The sequence below is a fragment of the Fukomys damarensis genome, unplaced genomic scaffold (assembly GCF_012274545.1).
Source record: "Fukomys damarensis isolate Sample0158 unplaced genomic scaffold, DMR_v1.0_HiC HiC_scaffold_13, whole genome shotgun sequence".
NCBI classification, from domain to species: Eukaryota; Metazoa; Chordata; class Mammalia; order Rodentia; family Bathyergidae; genus Fukomys; species Fukomys damarensis.
The window spans coordinates 18243641-18255543 of record NW_022900925.1 but is presented as its reverse complement, the minus strand read 5'-3'; positions in this window follow the sequence as shown (position 1 = coordinate 18255543).

Genomic DNA, 11903 nt, shown 5'->3' with positions numbered 1-11903 from the left:
CTCCGGGTCAGCGGTGGGACGCCGGGCCTGCGCTGTCTGCGGCTGCTCCCAAGGCCGGCCTCCTTTTTTAAAGTTGGGCGGGGCGGGGCGTGAGACTCAGGTCCCACTCTCCCCTGGCCTGCTCGGAGGTGGGTGTGGCCCGGTTAGGAGCCCTGTAACCCTGGCCCGCAGCGTGACCTCACCTGTATGCTGCACAGAGATGCAGCCCTGCAGCCCTCCCTCCTGGGCTCAGGGGCTCAGAAACGCGAACAACGACTACGGGGACATCAATAATTAACATTTATTGAGCACCTACTGTTAGGCAGGTAGACATCAGGGATCCTGAGGGACAAAGGAGTCCAGAATAGCGTGCTTTGCCAGTTATAGTTAAGGTCTGAAAAAACAGACTTCAGTGTGTATTGTAACGCATTTATAATGATTTATTAGGTCTCAGACCCAAAATGACCCCATGACGCACAATTATGTTTTATGCTTATGCATTGTGCACATTCACGGTGCTACCTGGCCACCTGGTTATCTATTTTCAGAACAAGGAATATAGCATTGTGGTGTAGGAGTGATTGTCATGGTCCACAACCCAATGGTATCAGAAAGGGAAGCATTCTTTCTTTAAAGACACTCCCACTTCGGGCTGAGGTCTGATTTCATTTTACTTATTTACTACTTATTTATTTATTTACTTTGGTTTTTTGAGGCCGGGTCTCCATATATAGTTCAAGCTGGCCTTGAACTCACTATGTAGGTAAGGCTTGCCTTGCAGGGACCCTTTTGCCTCAGCCTCCCAAGTTCTGAGGTTACAGGCAAGTGCCACCATTCCTGCAGATTAGAGCTTTTGTTTTGGGGGGTTTTGTTTTTTTCCTTCTGTACTAGGGACCTTGTGCTTGTGAGGTAGGCCCAGGGCCACTGAGCTAAATCCCTGGCCCAGATTAGAACTTTTTAAAAAATAGGTTTCTTACAAGGTTAAGACTCCATAAGGAACACTGACTGTTACGCTTTGTGTCTTGTCCCCTAAAGCCTTGTGCAATCATAGGGCTTTTTCAGAGGTGACTGCATCTAGACTGTGTGATGCTGGGATTAAGGGTGTTTGACTACTAAACCATCGCACTGATTGGTTTGGCACCCTCTCCAATCCTGTTAATCTGGATAAGATAAAAGAGGCAGGAAGACATATGTCTTCCACTGCCATGAATTGTTTCTCCTCTGCAATTCCACCCTGCCTTGGAGCTAGCCATGGACTGAAACCCTACAAACTGTGAATTAAGTAATCCTTTCCTCCTTTAACTTTGGATGTCAGGTATTTTGTCTCAGCATGAAGAAAAGTAACTAAGACACTGACCATCTGAAAAGAACAAGGAAGACATTTTATAATTTCAGAGTAACCTCTTAGAAAAACATTGATAAGCATCATGATCACCATAGTTCCTTGAACCCTAGGAATAAATCTTGTATGCATAAAAGGACACCCAGATGCCTATGTGCCTGCCTTTTTTTTTTTTTTTTTCAGTACCAGGTATCAAACTCAGGACCTTGAGCTTGCAAGGCAGGCGTGGCACCACAGAGCTAAATCCCTGGCCCTGTGCCTGTCTTCTTGCTTGAAAGCATAAATCTACAGCTGATTTACAGTAAACCCTACCTACCTACCTGCCTATACCTACCTGTTCTACCTATGTGTCTTAACTGAACACTTTCACAGGAGCGCAAAGGACTGAGTAATGAGGGCTGGTATCAGAGTGCTTGGCTTCTAGCTAACACTATGTGCTGTGCACAGAATTTAAATCCTTTACATACATTAATTTTTTGTTTGTTTGTTTTGAGATAGGGACTCGCTATGTAGTTCTCTCGGCTCACCTTGAACTTGCTAGGTGCCCAGGCTGTCCTCTAACTCAAGGGGATCCTCCTGCCTCAGCCTCCTGAGTGCTGGGATTGGTGCATTAATCTTGCAGCAATCCTAGAGGTTAGCCACTATTAATGAGCTGAATCCACAGATATAGAAGTAAGGTCAGACACTCAGCAGAGCTGGAAGAACCCATGACTGCCAGGCCTGGGCAAGAGTTTGACAGCCTCAGGCTGGCTCCCCTGGGGCTAGAATACCTGGGCTCTGCCACTCTTCTCCCAGTGCCTCCTTCAGTTGTAAGAAAGCCTGCTTTAAAGAGGTTTTAGAAAGCATGGAGCATGGTAACTTGAAAGTGCTATTGTTGTTAGCAGCAGGCCTAACTCACCCTGCTCCCACCCCAGTACCCTTTCCTCTGGAGCCTTGGGTCTGACTGCAGTTCCCTTGAGGAGCAGGGAGAAAGGAGAAGCAGTGGAGGGCCCATGGGTGTGGCCCTATGCTCTCTGTGCTCCCAGGATAGGAACTGGGCTAGAAGGCAGTTACAGGCTCTGCTTCTGAGCTGCTCAGGCCTCCTGTTTGTGCCTGTTTAATTTCCTTAAAGGGGAGTAGCAGTACCTGCCCTACTCGCCTATCACTAATTCAGCACACTGAGCGCCCCTTAGGTACCAGAAGCACAACCGTGAAGGAAATAGACAAAGCCCTCACCAGGCCTGATAGTTCCTAAAATGGTGGAGGAGTGGCAGTCAAAGACTCCTACCAATTTAACTTTTTTTTTGATACCAGGGATTGAACTCGGGTCCTTGCGCTTGCAAGGCAGGCCACTGAACCACTGAGCTAAATTCTCGGCCCACTCCTACCAGTTTAAACACACACACACACACACACACACACACACACACACACACACACACACACACACACACACACACACACACACACACACACACACACACACACACACACACACACACACACACACACACACACACACACACACACACACACACACACACACACACACACACACACACACACACACACACACACACACACACACACACACACACACACACACACACACACACACACACACACACACACACACACACACACACACACACACACACACACACACAAAGAATAAATGTGAGCTGGGGAATTAACTCAGTGGTTCTGCCACCTGCCTTGCAAGCTCAAGGACCTGAGTTCGATCCCTGGTACAAAAAACAAAAAAACAAACAAAAAAAAAAACCACACACACAAAGACTCCTACCAATTGATGGAAAATTCCAACTGAGGCAAATGCTTTAAGAAGAGGAATGGAAGCCGGGTGTGGTGGTGCATGCCTATAACCCTAGCACTCAGAGGCTGAGGTAGGAGAATCACCACGAGTTAGAGGCCAACCTGGGCTACATAGTGAGTTCAAGGCCAGCCTGAACTACAAAGTGAGACCCTGTCTCATAAAAAGCAAAGAAGAGGAGTGGGTGCCTCTAGGAGTGTTCATTCAGGATCTGATAGGAGAGAAGAATCAGGCCTTCCCTGAGAACTGCTGGGCAGCTGAAGGCATGGATGTCTGGAGACTGGCCCTGTACCGTGTGTGACCCTCAGGCTGGATTCTTAGGGCTCAGGGTGGCTCCATTTTTGATGACCCAAACTGTCCCTGGATGTATTGCTACTCATTGACTATCCTCATCTCCCCTGAGTCAGAAAGCATCTGAGGCTCAGAACACTCCTCCCACAGATATCTGGAGATAGGCAATTCCACATTAGGGCATCCAAGCTTCTGGATGCTCCCCTCCCCCACCAACACAAAGCTTGGCCAGTTAGATCAGCAGCAGGAGGAAGAGGTGGCTGGCTGAAACCTTTGAATTATTTCCCAGATAAAGAACTAGGCTGCAGAGACCAAAGTCCCTCAGCTGGGAGTGGTAGAGGCTGTGGTTCACACCAGAGCCAAAGCCTGTGGTGCCCACTCAACCAGAGACTTCTTCTGACTCCTTGAGCCCAGCCCCAGTGACACTGGCATTGCCGTTCTGCTCAAACCATCCAATGGTTTCCATTTCATTGGATGAAAAGAAAGCTAAACTGTTACTGGGTAGCTCCTTCCAAAAGTGGCTCGCCAAATAAACATTACCAGGTTTTGTGGTGCTCACGTCTCCTTCTGGAGTTGGATTCCAGCTTCTTCTCATCTCAAACAAAGAAATGGACCCAAAGTCAGCAAAAAGGAAAGGAGCAAAAAGCAGTGACACAGTTTATTTGAAAAAGTAAAAGTGAAGAGTGAGGGAGAAACCGGCTCTGCAGAGTGAGCGAGTTTGGGCTGAGTAAAAGAGGAAAAAAACAAGATGAAAGTATACCCTGGAGGACCCAGGGTAGGCTGCTGCGAGGAAAGCCACATAGTGAGCTCCTCTTGACGTCTGTGTCCTTTTATACTGTTCACATCTCGAGGAAACCTCGGAGAACGTCTAGGTATGGGTCTTGAGAGGCAGGGCTGGGATCCCACACCTCAGGCCGGGGTCAGGCCTAAGCCATCCCACTGAAAACCCACTGGAGTTCTTGGGAAAAATTCGTGTGCAGGGATCTGGGAACTGTTCTGTGCATGTGTTCTGAGTTCTTGTAATTAACAGGTTATGCCTCTTCCCCAGCCAGCTTTGCCATGTCCTAATGTCCTGTCTCAGGGTCATTACGCTAGTCCAGGGTCGCCCGCACCACAGCCCGCACCGCCTCTTCTGCTTCCGGCAGAGCAGTCTCCTGTCTCAGGCCCTCGGTACTTGCCTCTACCTCTATCCGGAATGCTTCTCTCCCAGATTACCACCCTCTAGTTCCCCCACTCCCCTCGGGTCTGCTAAAACGCCACCTGACTCTGATATATAACAGACTGCCTCCCTCATCTCCTGGAACTCCCTCACCTCTTACCCATTTTGGCTTTTTCCATAGTATTTATCACTGTCTGAATTCTTAGAACTTGTTTCATTTTCATTACTGGGAATTGAGCCCGTGGCTCCACACGTTAGGCAAACACTGCCACAGAGCTGCGTACCCAGCCTCTGGCTTTCTTGTCTCTTTGTTATCTTGGATTTCCTCTGGACTTGTATCCCCAGCACATGGAATAGTGCCCTCACTGGGAGATGCTCAGAAGATCTGGCTGACCGCCCTGATACCCTTCCCGCCAAGGAAAAGGGCTTCCCCTGCCGGAGCCCCTGACGAGCTACAGTGCAAAAAGCAGAGTCCAAGAACCTACACCTAGAAGGGAGGCAAGAAATCACATCTTCACCTTCTCGCCCACTTAAAAGACAGAGAAACTGAGGTTCAGACAGAAACATGAATTAGCTAGGGAGAGCTAGCTTTCCTTGGTTCCTTTTGAAATATGGTACATACCTGTAATACTAACATTCTTGAGGCTGTGGCGCAAGGATTACAAGTTTGAGCTCAGCTGGGATAATTTGTCAAGACCCTGTCTGGGGAAAAAAAAAGGCTTGGGATGTAGCTCAGTGGGAAAGCCTGGGTTCAATCCCCTGTGTTACCTACCCCCCAAAGTGACAAAGACTTAAATGTTTTGACTCTATGTAATAACAACCTTGATTCCTCCTCCTCCATCAAACAGTTGGATAAAGGCTAAACATTGAGAGGTCTGTGAGTGATACACACTAACGAGCTCTTCTCAGCATCTGAATAAGGAAGGAAGTGCCTCTTTGCTTATAAATCAGCAAAATTTGCCAACACATCAGCAAAATTTCCTTCTTTCTTTTTTTTTTGGGGGGGGACAGGGTCTTACTCTGTAGTTGAGACTAACCTGGAACTCACTATGTAGCCCAGGCTGGTCTCAAACTCACAGTGATCCTCCTGCCTCAGCCTCCCAAGTGCTGGGATTACAGGCATGCGTCACCACGCCCGGCTTTCAGCAAAATTTCATTTTAAACGAGAAGGTGAAAAGCTGGTAAGTTTACTGTAAGACAAATGCTGATGAAGGATGGTAAATGTGCCCTTTCTGCAAACAATGTGGTAACCCTCACATCAACACCTTTAAACTCTCCAATGCCACATCCAGGTCTCCAGCCAAAGGAAGTAATGGGAAGCACAGAAAAAGGTCCCATGATGAAGGAAGGGGAAGGGAATAGGGGGAAAAGCAAGATGTATCATGTCCAGGTGCAAATTCTCCATGACAAATGTTACCAATACGTATATCAAACATGTAGCAATAAAAAATTTTTTAAAGAAAGAAAAAGAGGATTTAGCTCAGTGGCACCACACCTGCCTGGCAAGCTCAAGATCCTGAGTCCGATCCCCAATACCAAAAAAGAAAGAAAGAAAGGTGCCTTATGTTCCAAGATATTCTCCATGATGTTATTGACAACTGTGAAAAATTGTAGACCACGGCAAGAAAATGGCTACATAAATTGTAACAGATCCATTCGCCAACTATGTCCTAAAATGATATATTCAAGGAGTTGACACTAATATGGAAAACCATTGATGGGATAATTTGTCTTTAAAAATGAGAGACATTATGTATGTAATAGGGTCAGAGGTCTGGGAAAGAATTGCACTGAGCCACCACACCAAGGTATTACCAGAGGCTTTCTCTGGGTATTGGGGTTGGGTAAGATCTTTCCCTCTCTTCCTCCTCCTCCTCCTCCTCCTCCTCCTCCTCCTCCTTCTCTTCCTCCTCTTTCTCTTTCTCCATCTTCATTTTTAAATGTTTTAAATTCTTCTGGTGTAAACATGCATTTTTATCACAGAAAATATATAAAAACTATAAAAATCTAGTGACATTCCTCTTCTTTAAATCTATTCTGCCTTGGCTGGTGAAGATTGACTTCATGGCTTTGGGAATCTGGAGACATCACTAGACACGGTAGCCCCCAGGGCCTTGCTGCCTTACAGAATCCTCACGGTCTCACTACAGCCTGGCCTTGAGCTCATTATGAAACCTAAACTGGCCTCGAATTTAAAGCAGTCCTCCTGCCTCAGCCTCCCAGGATGCTGGGATTACAGTACACAGCCGTCTTATTTATTTATTCATTCACAATATTTTGCTGTCTGTGTTTGTTTTGTTCTTTGAAACAGGATCTTGCAACAGAATTCAGGCTGAATTTGAACTCACAATGCTCCTGTCTTTGAAATGGGTACTGAGTACTGAGATTACAGGTGTGTGCTGCCAGGCCTGGCCTCCCCACAGCTCTATAAGGATGATTATCATTTTTCCAAATAATGCAACTATGACTTGAGAGATGCAGCAAAGTGGCTCTTGCAGCTCTGAGCGTAGATGTTACTCTCCCTGCAACTTTTCTGATGTTTTCAGTGCCCAAACCTCAGTACTCCCTTGCTGGGAACACCCTCCTTGCTCGGCCTAGTCAGCTCCTGTTCATCCTTGAAGACCCACCGATGTACCTTACTCCTATATGGGATCAGTCATTGTCTTGTGTGTCCTTCTGCAATACTGTGCTCATACACCGAACCCAACTTATGTTTTATTTATTTAGTTAGTTTTGGTGCCGGGGATCGAACTCTGGACCTTGCACTTGTGAGGCAGGCGGCGGCACCACTGAGCTGAATCCCCGCTGCCCGCTTGAGCCTAGTTTTACACTTCACACAGTTTTAAGTATGTGTTCCCAGGTTTGTCTCCTCCTGAGCCCTACCTGTGTGCTGCCTCCAGACTTGAGAGCAGAGACAAAGTTTTTCATCCCTGCATCCCATAGCCCTGAGCTCAGCATGCAATAAGATGAAGTGTTAAGTAAATTTAAAGGCATGAGTCTGATGAGTTGCCTACAAGGTGGTCTCGAACTTGTGACCCTCCTGCCCCAGCCTCCCCAGTGGCTGGGATTACAAGCAGATGCCAGCCACCTTATTTGCTTTTTTCAGTGCTCTTTAGTCCTCTTGCTCTTCTATGCTACCATAGAGGATTATTTTTCTTTGGCCTAAAGAATAAATTTCTTTTCATTTATCTTGCAGTGTAGGTTTTCTGGCAATACCTTCTCTTGGCTTCTGTCTGAGAATACTTTTATTTCATCGTCACTGAGAAGGATATTTTTGCTGGGTGTGAAGTTTTAGACTGGCAGAGTTTTTTCCCCTTTCATCCTTCCAAAGACACCATTCCATCATCTTCTGGCTCCCATTGTCTCTGATGTGCTCCCTTCTGTCATGGATTGTAGTCCCTCAAGTCCTGCTTGTGTCAACATTCTGCCTGTGCTTTCAAAGATATTTGGTCCAGTTTTTATAATTTTGTGGTGGGGGGATTAGTCATTTATAAGCTTTCATATGGCCAGAATAAGGAGAGAAGAAAGTACACATAATTCAACTTCAACTAGAATGTGTGTGTGTGTGTGTGTGTGTGTGTTTCCTTTGACTTATGATAGGGTCGCATCCCAATAAACCCAAATTTGTAGAAAATATAACATGTCAAAAATGTAGCCAGCCATGGTGGTGCATGCCCAGAATCGCTCAGGAGGCCGAGGCAGGAGAATCTCTGTGAGTTCAAGACCAGCCTGAACTACATAGCAAGTAACAAAAAACAAAACAAGGGCTGGGGATTTAGCTCAGTGATGCCACCACCTGCCTCACAAGCACAAGGACTCAGGTTCGAGCCCCAGTACTGAAAAAACAAACAAAAAACAACAAAACTAACAAAGCAAGACTGGGGTACATATCAGAAAGCTGTTTTCTTTCTTTCTGTGTTTGGCAGTGTTGAGGACTGAACCCAAGGCCTCCTTGCATTTTTGGCAAGTGTTCTACCACTGAAGCTACTTCCCCATCCCTTTAAAATTTTTTTATTTTTACTGGATCTCATTAAATAGCCCAGGTTGGCCTTGAACTTGTAATCCTCCTTTCTCGGCTTCCTGCATAGCTGGAATGACTGACACGCGTCACCACCCCCAGCAAAAGGCTCTGTGTCTGTTCACAGACGGCCATGGCCACAGCGCCCACTGAGGACCGCCCACTCCTAGGGGCAGGAAGTGGAAAATGATCAGAAAGGTTCAGGGTGAGTCAGGAGCACCAAAGTTTGGTGTGGGCAAATCTTCTTCTCCAGGCACAAGGGACACCACCGCTGAGGACCTTGTCCAGGGACTGAAGAAGCTGTGGCACCGGGAGTAGCACTCTCCTCGCTCAGTGACGCTCACAGCCCTCCTTTCCTGTGCTGACCATAAATGATCTTTTTATAGATATCTCAGTCGTGCTGATGCAGTTATAAACACTTTCCATTGGGGAACTGCTGTGTGCCAGCCACTTTTCACCTGTGACCTCTTACCCTCATGGATAACGAGATAAGCGTTGTCATCGCTGTCTTCTACAGGGATTCTGCCTGTGGAGAACCTGACGGGCAAGATGCAACACACAGTGTGTGAAATGAATCCCTGTCGCAGGTGGGGACTGAGGTCACGAGGGACAGGCAGCTGGGGTCACCTCAGCGCGACGTGTCTGGGCCAGGACGGTGGGAAGACAGAAGACGAACCCTCCCCCACCCTGAGGTCAGGTGGCCCACGGCTGGGGACCCATTTCCTCCACCCTAACCTGGCCTGGGCCGGCTGTCCTCACTGTCCCTGGAACTGACCCTTCCCACTCACTCACCTGGCGGAAGCGGGGCTGGGACACTGCCAGAAGTCACGCGGAGGCAGAAAGTCTTTCTACACACTCAGCTTTATTTTATTATTATTATTATTTTTTTTTTTTGTAGTGGGGATCAAACTTGGATCCTTGCACTTGCAAGGCAGGCAGCAGAACCACTGAGCTATGTCCCCGGCCTCTACACTCAGCTTTATTTTGACATTTGCCTGACGACTGCTAGTTCAGAGGCACCAGCGCAAAAGGGAGCTCCGGGCTGACTCTCCTTCTTCACGTCCGTGGGCACCGAGACCCAGTCTTGGGCACAGGCAGTGGTACCTGGTGCTGAGTGTGGGTGACTTGGGGTTCAGCAGTGAAGGCAAAGAGTCACTTAAGAAACGCTGAGGAATGGGGGCGCCGTAGGTGGAAGAGTGGGTCTAAAATGAAAAAATAGGGCACCTTTCCAGGGGTCCAGACTTGTCACCTCAGGACTGCTGGGACGCACTGGGATGTGGATGAGTGGACACCAGAGCAGAATTCTTCAAGGATTCTTTCTTTTTTCTTTTGAGTCAGGGTCTCTCTGTGTTCTCCTGGATGGCCTTGAACTCACTATGTAGCTCAGACTGCCCTTAAACTTGCGATCCTCCTGCCTCAGCCTCCTGGGTAGCTGGGATTACGGGTGTGCACCACCACTCTCAGCTAGTATTTCTGAGTCTTCACATTGTTTGCAACTTAAATTAGTGGCTACTGCTGTCCAGGCCTCCTTTCCCCCCTTCTCACCACATCCCTCTCCCTTACAGGACCTTTATAGCCAGTACACACATCAACATGTGGATGGTGCATCCTTAATGAGGGAGGTGAGCCTCTCGGAATCAGCGCACATCATGGCACGTGTTCTAGGCATGAGTGACGGTGAACCAATACTGCAACCCCTCTCTTTCTGAATGTGTCTCTGAATCTCCTTGCAGATACACATTCATCAGTTCACTGTCGTTCCTCTTGTTTTCAAAATGTTTGACTCTCAGGCCGGGGATTTAGCTCAGTGGTCCCAGGCTGGTGTCAAACTCATAACCAGCCTCCTGTTTCAGTCTCCTGAGTACTGGGGTTGCAGTTGTGTATTAGTTCTTTTCTTTTCGGCACCGGGGATCGAACTCAGGACCTTGCAGTTGTGAGGCAGGCGTGGCACCAGTGAGCTAAATCCGTGGCCCAATAGGAATTATTTCTATCACACTTTACAATTCGGCAGTTCTTTGACAGGATCTAATATGGAGTTCTCAAGACCTGTTGCCAAAAGTATTTTTGGTTTATAACCAGCCAGCGTGTTTGAGTTAGACTTGAAAGAATCCCCACACTGCATATTGAGAATGTGTGAAACTCTCAAATTTCTTTAGAACTGAAACAGTCTCTCCTTTCTCTGTTTTGCTCTTTTGCGTGCCACTGACTTGTAGAAATAACCTGTTTTAATGCTTTCTCCCATATCAAGGACACATTAAATAATGCCTAGGATTAAAAATACCCATAAACATTTTTTTCATACATAGGAGTTTTATAGTATTGTGGACCTCTGAAAATGTACTCCACCCTATGACATGTACATGTACTGCTCAACCCGTATGTCCTTGACTTTTACAGTGTGTGGGAAATAAGTACACAGCCTATAGTGCAAAAATGTGTCAGCTGAAACAAGTGGCTCCGAACAGGAAGAAATAGAGGCCAAAGAGAAAGAAGGGACTTGGTAATTCATCCTCCCAGGTTGGGAGGCGCAGTCGGGCAGACAGCGTTCATGTCAGTGGAGGGGACAGTTCTTGCTGGCACATTGTTCACAGTCTAAATACACATCCTTACAGTCTCCCACCCCTCCCCATACCATCATTTCCTTCTCCTTTGCCCACCTCTGATGACCTTCATCTTCTGGGGCCCTTGCTGAGTGGAATGAGGGACCTGTTGACTGGACACGCACAGTGGACCTTGGAAAATCTATTTAGACTCTTTACATTTCAGATCCCTGAGGGAAATGAACACAGTGGTGTTCAGAACGGTCAGGTAGTTCTTTGTGAGTTTGGTTTTCAGGCAAGTCTGCCTGTCCTGACAAAGTGGCATCAAGGGACCCGGACTGGGCAGCCATCCAAGGTTCTGCTGCCATGGCCAGATGGCTTTTTTCAAAAGCCAACTGCCTGCCACCCACCCCTGCCCCAGCTGAATGTGGTTGTTGGGTATTTTTAAGTCAAATTTATTTTTAATTGGTACATAAAGCCATAAATACTGTACATGTTACAGGGAGGAGTAACAAGACGGTTTGGTACTGGGGATTGAACACAGGGCCTTTGGCCTGAGCTACATTCCCTAGTCCTTTTCAAAATTTGAGAAAAGTTGTCACTAAATTACCCAGGTTTGGGCTCAAATTTGTGATTTTCCTGCATCAGCCTCCCAGAGTGCTAGGATTGCAGGCATGTTGCCACCAGGCCCGGTTTAGCATGATTATGATTGTGATTATGATTGGTATTGGAGATTGAATCCAGGGTCTTCATATTGAACTATG